This window comes from Bos grunniens, chromosome 5 (assembly GCF_055505025.1).
Source record: "Bos grunniens cultivar Pamir isolate PY7600 chromosome 5, Bosgru_T2T1.0, whole genome shotgun sequence".
NCBI classification, from domain to species: Eukaryota; Metazoa; Chordata; class Mammalia; order Artiodactyla; family Bovidae; genus Bos; species Bos grunniens.
Window position 1 is genome coordinate 70,110,585 of NC_141169.1, and position 8,596 is coordinate 70,119,180.

Below are 8,596 nucleotides of genomic sequence, written 5' to 3' on the forward strand. Positions count from 1 at the left end.
TAAAGAATCCACCTGCAAATGCAAGAGACACAGGAGATGTGGGTTCAATCCCTGGGTCAGGAAGATACCCTGGAGAAGGAAATGGCAGCCCTGGGAATTCTTGCCTGGGAAATCCCATGGACAGAGGAGACTGGTGGGCTCTTCCATGGGGTCACAAGAGTTGGACATGACTGAGTGACTGAGCATACATGAACACACACCATCCAGAAAGTGACAGATCCCACCTCAATGATTCACATTACTCTGCTGCTGCTGCTAAGTCATGTCAGTTGTGTCCAACTCCGTGCGGCCCCATAGATGGCACCCAACAGGCTCCTCCGTCCCTGGGATTCTCCAGGCAAGAATACTGGAGTGGGTTGCCATTTCCTTCTCCATTACTCAGAAGACTCTATTTCCAGGAATAATGTATTGAGCACTATAACTCTCTCAGGAGTAACCTTCAAAGGGCATATTCTGGGCTACCTGCAGGGAAGATCATGGTCAGGAAGGTTGTGTTGGAAGATGGAGGAATGGAAGGGCACTAGCATAATTGGAAGGTTGGCTATGAATCAGGCACTAAGACAGGTACTTTGACATATGTTTTCATCCAATAATGTAACAATATTTTGTTAGATGCCTACCATTTTCCGGTTATTTCTTCTAACCCTCAAAACATGCTGATGAATTTGGGTAGGTAGCTATGGTGCTCGGAGAAGGCAATGGCACCCCACTCCAGTACTCTTGCCTGGAAAATCCCATGGATGGAGGAGCCTGGTGGGCTGCAGTCCATGGGGTCGCTAAGAGTCGGACACGACTGAGAGACTTAACTTTCCCTTTTCACTCTCATGCATTGGAGAAGGAAATGGCACCCCACTCCAGTGTTCTTGCCTGGAGAATCCCAGGGACGGGGGAGCCTGGTGGGCTGCCGTCTGTGGGGTTGCACAGAGTCGGACACGAATGAAGCGACTTAGCAGCAGCAGCTATGGTGCTTTGGTGAGTCCTAGGTTGGGAAGATCCCCTGGGGAAGGAAATGGCAACCCACTCCAGTATTCTTGCTTGGAGAATCTCATGGACAAAGGAGCCTGGCAGCTTAGAGTCCATGAGGTTGTAAGAGTTGGACATGACTTAGCACCTAAACCAACACCATTTGCAAAATGGTGATAGTAATAGCTTTCCCCTTACGGGCTTCTTTGGAGGATGAAATGAACTAATATGTGACAAATATAAAGGGTTCTGTCAACACAGTCTATTACTGCCATTGCTACAGGTCAGGAAACTAAAATTTGAAGAGCTGTGTCTAAGGTCACACAGCCAAGAATCTGTCAACTTCAGATGAAGGGGTAAGCTTTTGACTTGGATGAGCAGATGCAATGGGGAGTGTCCCTACAGATTGATACTTGCCATCTATCTTTACAAGGATCAAATTATGAGCTGCTGCAGCTGCTATCGACACCCCCTGAAAGGAGTCCAGAGTGGAGATCAGGAATGCAGCCCTCTGTGCTCTGGGCAAACTGGCAAAACAGGTCTTCAGATAGATATTTTCAGGAAAAGATATTATGAGCCCAATTCTTACATCTCTTCATATCTAGAAAAGCACTAAAATCCTTCATGGTGATGTCTACTCCTTGAGACTGCAGTAACATTTATGAAACTAGCAGAAAACTGCAGAAAATATGTGCTTGGTTGCATGAATTCCCCTTCACCAACATCATGTGTATATACTGACCTTCCCCCCATTCCTCTTTGGAGCAGTATCTCAGTGCTATCTGAAATGCTTTCTCCCGGGCTATAGTCCTCATTTTGCTCCAAATAAAACTTAACTCACTACTCTCACATTTTGCATTCTTTTTCAGTTGACAGGAGAGTGCTACAGGGCTAGACAAGGCTAATATGGTAGAGAATTGCCTGCAGGGGAGCTTGGATATTGTAAGTAAGGGCTGTGAGGATGCAGTTTCCAAAAGTGAATTTTTTCCTAAATTTTTTTTCCCTATGGGAGCATCCCTGCAGCTTGGTTTTTACTGATAATCATGCAGGATATGATCTCCTGGTAAGATAAATGGGGAATGGGGTCCCCCAGACACAAATGGTGAGTCATGGCCTATTTTGGTTCGGGTTAAAAGGGTAACCTGGTGAAATTCCAAAGCTGGTTGGTGGAAAGAGCTTGCTTTTTTGCTTTCCTTATGGAGATAGATTTTGTAAACAGAGTTTCCCAGACAGGAAGAGGAAACTATGTTCCAGTAAAAACAAATCACTTGAAGAGAACAAGGAAGGAAGCTGCGTAGGTGTTTGGGGCTACTTGCTTTGGTTCTGGATAGCCTTTTAGATCCTTTCATGTGGCCAAGGAATTTAATCACCATCAGAAGAAAGCTGATAAGAACTCTGCAGGCTGATAGAACCCTATCATTGATGTCTTCTGGGGGGCATAGTATTGTGCCTAAAGTACTCCCCCCATATTTGTTGTTTATGCCAATTGAGGGATTTCAAGTCCTTTTTGATGTTTGCGTCTTAATTTCTCCCAAATATGTTGTGACTGTTGTCTCAAAGATTCATAGCTTCTGTATTGAGTTGGGCAGGCCTGGGGTGTTTATTCCTATTTTGCAAATGAGAAAGCGGTTTCTAAGAGAATACACTTCCTGACTAAAGTTACTCAGCCAGTGAGTCGTAGCACTGAGGCTGAACCCAGAGCTTAAGAAGAAGCCCACTGGCCTGGAGGCAAGTGTGTGTCAGGGGGCTGGGTGGGTATTTGTACATGAGGGTGGGAGTAGCCTGTGAGATATGGAAGCAGAGGTCCAGTCTTCGGCACATTGCACTCTGCTGCCCAGTCGTGTGCCAGGAGGCTTCAGGTATTTGTTTAAATGCACTGAAAGGAAAGCACCAGAAGTCATGGTTGGCTTGGGACCAGGGCAGGGCTGAGCCTTTTTGTAGCAAGAGAAGGAGTCCTGGCTCAGGACAATGAAGCTTTAACTAAAAACTGCCCAAGAGCTGTGCTTTTAGACTGTAACATGCAACAGCAATAAGATATGTTGCTTCCTCTTGTTTTTGTCAAAAAGGAAGTGTGTGGGACCAGGAAGTAGAAGGAGACGCATCCTCTGTCTCTGCGTTGCCCCAGCATACAACAGCCACTCTTCAATATGCCTGTGTATCTTACATGCCTGCCCTGTCCTCCCTTCCCTCCCACCTGACACTCTGGTGACTCCAGCACATAGCCATCTTCCCCCACTCCAGGTGAAGCTCTTTGGACCCAGTTCAAGGAAGACAAGTGGGCCCCTTCATCTTACTGGAGATGGTGCAGGGAAGTGAGGCTGTGCAGGCAAGCAGCCTTGGGGTCTCCCACATGCATCCCCAGCCTTACAGTAGCTCCCCTCTCCCTCACCCTCTGCCATAGCCCAAACCACAGGCCCAGGTGTGTGGTCTGAATGAGTCAGATCTGTGCCAGGGAAGTTTAGAGAGCGCCCTGAAGAGCTTATTAAGTGTGGAATCCCAGGGAGTATGGTAGGTCTATCAGAGAGGGTGATTTGTTCTTTCTACCTGGCTCCCCAGCCTTGGGGGGCTGTACTCTGCTCATTCACACAGAGGGATGCCAGCTTCTCAGCCACCTTGTGAAGCTGCCAGACCCTCACTAAGGGACAGCACTGCTGTTTCTGGAAGCTTCCTTTTAGTTTTAAATAGTTAGCACGACTAGGGAAGAGCCTGACCTAGTGAGTATGTCTGCCATGCCGAACGAATGAAAACCAGTAAACAGCACCAGGAATAACAATGGTAATAGCAGAGGTGAGCTTTAATTGAACCCATGATATGTGCCAGACACTGTTTTAATTGCGTTGCATGCATTATTTCTCTTAGTCTTTACAGCAATATGTAGTAGTTACAACAAATCAACCCTGAATACTCATTGGAAGGACTGATTCTGAAGCTGTAAATCCAGTATTTTGGTCATCTGATGCGAACAGCTGACTCATTGGAAAGGTCCCTGATGCTGGGAAAGATTGAGGGCAGGAGAAGAGGGCATCAGAGTATGCAATAACTAGATGGCATCACTGATGCAATAAACATGAACTTGGGCAGACTTTGGGAGATGGTGAGGGACAGAGAAGCCTGGCGTGCTGCAGTCCATGGGGTTGCAAAGAGTTGGACACGACTATGTCCAACTCTATAAACAACAATGACATCTCATCTCAAGATGAAAAATTTGAGTCTCTGGGAGCTTACATCACTTGCCCAGGAACAAAGTTATGTGATGGCAAGTACCTGACAGAGCTTGGTTCTATCACAGTTCTTTTGACTCCCCAGTTCAGCCTTGTAACTGCTACGTTACACGACTTCTCTCCGACGCCAAGCATCTGTGCATGTGAATGTTATGTGATGGCCTTTGCCGACATAAAAAAGAAAAAGTGAAAGAGAGTGTTAGTCGCTCAGTTGTGTCAAACTCTTTGTGACCCCATGGACTGTAGCCCACCAAGTTCCTCTGTCCATGGGATTTTTCCAGGTAAGGATACTGGAGTGGTTTGTCATTTCCTACTCCTGGGGATCTTCCTGACCCAGGGATGAAACCTGTGTCTCCCGCATTGCAGGCAGATTATCTACTCTCTGAGCCAGCATGGAAGACCCTTTGCTGGCATAGTCTCTCCCCAGATGGAGTTCAGTGAGGCTAGTTGGAGGAGGCGCCACAGTCCTGGCACCTCCCCCGCCATGGCCATGCCTGCTGAGCCTGTGAACCTCATCAGCAGGTTCTGGGGGCCTCTAACCTTATGTCCTGCTACCTTTCTGACCCCTCACTCCTCTTACTCTGCTCTAATTGACCTCCTCATGGTTCCTCAAAACACATTAAGAATCCCCCTATTTCAAGGACTCTGTACTTCCTCGTCTCTTGTTCTGGAATGTTCTTCACCCTGATGACTGCTGGGTTCACACCCTTGTTTCACTCAAGTCTGCTCAAGTATCACATTAGCTAAGAGGCTGTCTCTGTTGTGCATAAAAAAGCATCCTCTTCTTCCCCTACCATGCTGGGTTTCTATCCCTTTCCACTGTTTCATTTTCCAATTGCACTTTATAACTTAAAAGTAAATGTTGACATATTAAGGTTGTTGCTGTTCAGTTGCTAAGTTGCATCTGACTCTTTGCAATCCTACAGACTGTAACATGCCAGGCTTCTCTGTCCTCCACTATCTCTTGGAGTTTGCTCAGATTCATGTCCATGAGTTTGCGATATGGCCTTGAACAAAACATACAAAAGATTGCTGAGCTCATGGAGTTTATATTAAAATGATACTGAGTATGAAAAGGATTTGAATACCATCAATGCCAAGTTGACATTAACTAGCAAGTTAACATTATTCTAGTAGATGTTGTCGGTTGCCTTCCTGGCATCTATTCTGTTTCTCCTGAGTTCCAGAGACCCAGTTATGTCTTGGTGTCTATCCCTCCCACATATTTTATATTTCTGGCATCACTGACCATAGCCATAGCCTCAGGAATAAATCCTCACTATGGTGGTCCCAGATCTATTTGTTAGAGGTTGGGGTAGGAATGGTCATGTGACCTGGGGCTGGACAGTGAGAAGGGATAGAGGTTTCGTGGGAAAAGTATCCTTGCTTCTACGAAGACAAGAGAAGAGACAGCCTAATTTCTGCCTCTGGAAGCTGTCATGTCCAGGTGTCACATCTGGACCTGGCGCAGAGGAATTGAATAACTTCCTAAACTGAGGAAGAAGGCAATATTGAAAATGCAAAGTGGAAAAATGGAAAGGAATTGGGCACTTGATACAGCTGTCAGCCACAAATTCAGGATTACTACCTAATTCTCAAACCTACCCACCTTTGGACTTGTTGCTCCCTTTCCAAATTATTGAAGTCAGTGTGAATTGGCATATCCTATTATTTGCATCCAAAGACACTTTAATTTATATGTTATTATTTGTTACCACTTCCACTGCTTACCAATAACATTACTGGAGTTGGGTCTGTTTCATATTTATGTTTGTATTTGTATTCCTTGATGCACATAGCACACCATATTTGATATAGAGTGGATAATGTATGCATATCTTAATGGAAATGTATCTACAAGCATGTATATATAGCTTTGTATTTATATGATTTTTTAGATTTTTGCAGGTCTTGGGTTCCATGCTTTACATAGCTATATGAGAGGATAATAAATACCAATGTACTTGCAAATGTTTGGGTATCACAGATTCACAATTTAAAAATTTTTTAAAAATATCCATATACTCTAAGTTCAGATTCAGTGTGTCTAAAATGGAGTCACTTCCAGCGACAGCATATAGTATAAGTCAACACAAATATCTTTTATTGAACCCCATGAGCATGGCTGAGACTTTCAATTCCACTGAATAAGCAAAGATGAACCTTCCCTGTTATTGACTGTGTGTTCATGCCAGTGAGTTAGAGTGAGGGCGGGGTCCACCCTGACCCATGACTATTTGATGAGGTCATGGGAACTGGACAAGGTTGCCCTGGTTTCCAAGCTGACAGCCTGAGGTCTGGGGATGTGTGTTTGCATGTCATAAGCCAATTACTCTGCTTTCACAGGTGGAGAAGCCGAGACAAAAGCAGTAGGAAGACAACTGGTCTGCTTCAGAAGGACACTGAGACGTTATGGGGAGAGTTCTCAGTGCTCCCCAGAGTGTACACGCCCCTCCAAGGAGCAGGCCCTTCAATTCAATTCTGCTTTGCGTTCAATACCTATGTCGTGTTTGGCACTGGGAGGGATATAAAGCTGAGAAGAATGCAAACTTTCCTCAAGAGGTGAACCATCTAGTCAAAGAATATGACAAGTATATAATTTGTTCATACATATGTTCATTTGTTTATTCATTCCTTCACTCATTCAACCAACTTCTAGAAACTTGAAATAAAGAAATGGTTAGTGCAGATGTGACCTCTGCCTCAGTGAAGATTGTATCCTAACAGAGAAGGTGTATGTTTAAGCATATATTACCTAATCAATGGGCTAAGTACACTGTTGATATGTGCAACAAGGGAAAGAAGGAGAGGATGCCATGAGAGCATTGACAAACTGATCCAAATTAGGAGGACTTTTATCTCCATTTTACAAATGAAGAACCACCTGAGGAATTAAGTAACTTGCTCATGATCACCCAGGTAGGTGTGATGGAGCCAGGCTGTTCTAACCAGAGCTCTTAACCACTCTACTCTGTAGGGAAAGGCCATGAGCTCCAGGTTTGCTGTGGAGCAGGCAGTTGGAATAAGACTGGACCCTCAAGGAGGCATCTGGGCAGGGGTTGTAAGTAATGAAAAATATTGTGAGGGCAGCACAGGAGCACAGCAGCCTGCAGGGGTCTTTAGGGAGAGAGACATCTATCTGAACGAAACAGAAATGATTTCCCAGGGAGGGTGCCCTTTCCTTTGGACCCTGAAATAAGTATGGAAGAATTACTGAAGGGAGAGAGAGATCAAAGGTAAAAAGGGTGCTGCAGGCAGAGATAAGAGTGTGTAGAATAAGGGATCAGCAGAGGCAGGGTGGGGCTTCCCTGATAGCTCAGCTGGTAAAGAATCTGCCTGCCATGCAGGAGACCCTGGTTCGATTCCTGGGTTGGGAAGATCCAATGGAGAAGGGATAGGCTACCCACTCCAGTATTCTTTGTGGCTCAGCTGGTAAAGAATCCAACTGCAAGGTGGGAGACCTGGGTTCAATCCCTGGGTTGGAAGATCCCTGGAGAAGGGAACCCACTCCGGTATTCTGGCCTGGAGAATTCCACGGACTATATAGTCCATGGGGTTGCCAAGAGTCTGACACGATTGAGTGACTTTCACTTTCAGAGTCAGGGTGGGTATTAAAGATCTCATCATCAGCCCTTTCTCCTGCCTTGCCTGGTTCTTCCAGAGATTCTCAATAGCATGTGGGCACACACAGAACAGCAGCTAGTTGTTTAATAGTCCTCAGGGTCTCCACATTACCACCACTGAGCAGCAAAGAAACCAAAGGCGGCATCTATTTTGACTCGGGAACCAGAGATCATCCAGCCCGAAGCTCCCATTTACTGCCCAGGAATTGAAGCAGGACGGGAAAAGACCATCACCAAACCATGAAGCCCTTTACTCAGGAATTCTATTTCCTCCCCAGCCTCTTTGACCCTTCTTCCACCCCAATCAGTTCAGTTCAGTTCAGTCGCTCAGTCGTGTCTGACTCTTTGCACCCCATGGACTGCAGCATGCCAGGCTCCCCGTCCATCACTAACTCCTGGAATTTACTCAAACTCATGTCTATTGAGTTGGTGATACCTTCCAACCATCTCATCATCTTCCGGCCTTCAATCTTTCCCAGCATCAGGGTCTTTTCCAATGAGTCAGTTCTTCGCATCAGGTGGCCAAAGTATTGGAGTTTCAGCTTCAGCATCAGTCCTTCCAATGAATATTCAGGACTGATTTCCTTTAGGATGGACTGGTTGGATCTCCTTGCAGTCCAAGGGACTCTCAAGAGTCTTCTCCAATACCACAGTTCAAAAACATCAATTCTTCAGTGCTTAGCTTTCTTTATGGTCCAACTCTCACATCCATATGTGACTACTGGAAAAACCATAGCCTTGACTAGATGGACCTTTGTTTGCAAAGTAATGTCTCTGCTTTTTAATATG

The 8,596-nt window shown here is 45.5% G+C and overlaps 1 long non-coding RNA gene across 1 annotated transcript in view; it reads left to right on the forward strand.

The window, feature by feature from the left end:
• LOC147372364 (uncharacterized) overlaps window positions 1–6,879 on the forward strand; it is a 188,134-nt gene extending 181,255 nt beyond the window's left edge. The window contains exon 3 of the long non-coding RNA XR_015164028.1: window positions 6,531–6,879. This is a non-coding gene — a long non-coding RNA (uncharacterized LOC147372364). The remainder of the gene's footprint in view (window positions 1–6,530) is intronic.
• Window positions 6,880–8,596: the final 1,717 nt, after the last annotated feature.